Raw genomic sequence first — 269 nt, 5'->3', positions numbered from 1 at the left:
CCTACCCCAGGCCTCCTGAACATATGCTTTTCTCTAGGACAATAAGGGGCCACACCCACTAGGCTTTAATTAATCAGGAAGCCTCTCCTCCAGCTAATGGTAGCTCTGGGAGAGAAACTTAGAAATCATACAGCACCACCCTCACATTTCCATGGGGAGGGTGAGGCGGCCAACATTTGTTGGTAAGAGAAAGGGGGCATTTCTTTAGCACTCCTAAGCCTTCTCAAACTTATTGACCCCATGTTCAATTCTGATGGGTATGGTAGGGA

Source organism: Myotis brandtii, unplaced genomic scaffold, assembly GCF_000412655.1.
Source record: "Myotis brandtii unplaced genomic scaffold, ASM41265v1 scaffold449, whole genome shotgun sequence".
In the NCBI taxonomy this organism is placed as follows: Eukaryota; Metazoa; Chordata; class Mammalia; order Chiroptera; family Vespertilionidae; genus Myotis; species Myotis brandtii.
This window is presented reverse-complemented; position numbering follows the sequence as displayed.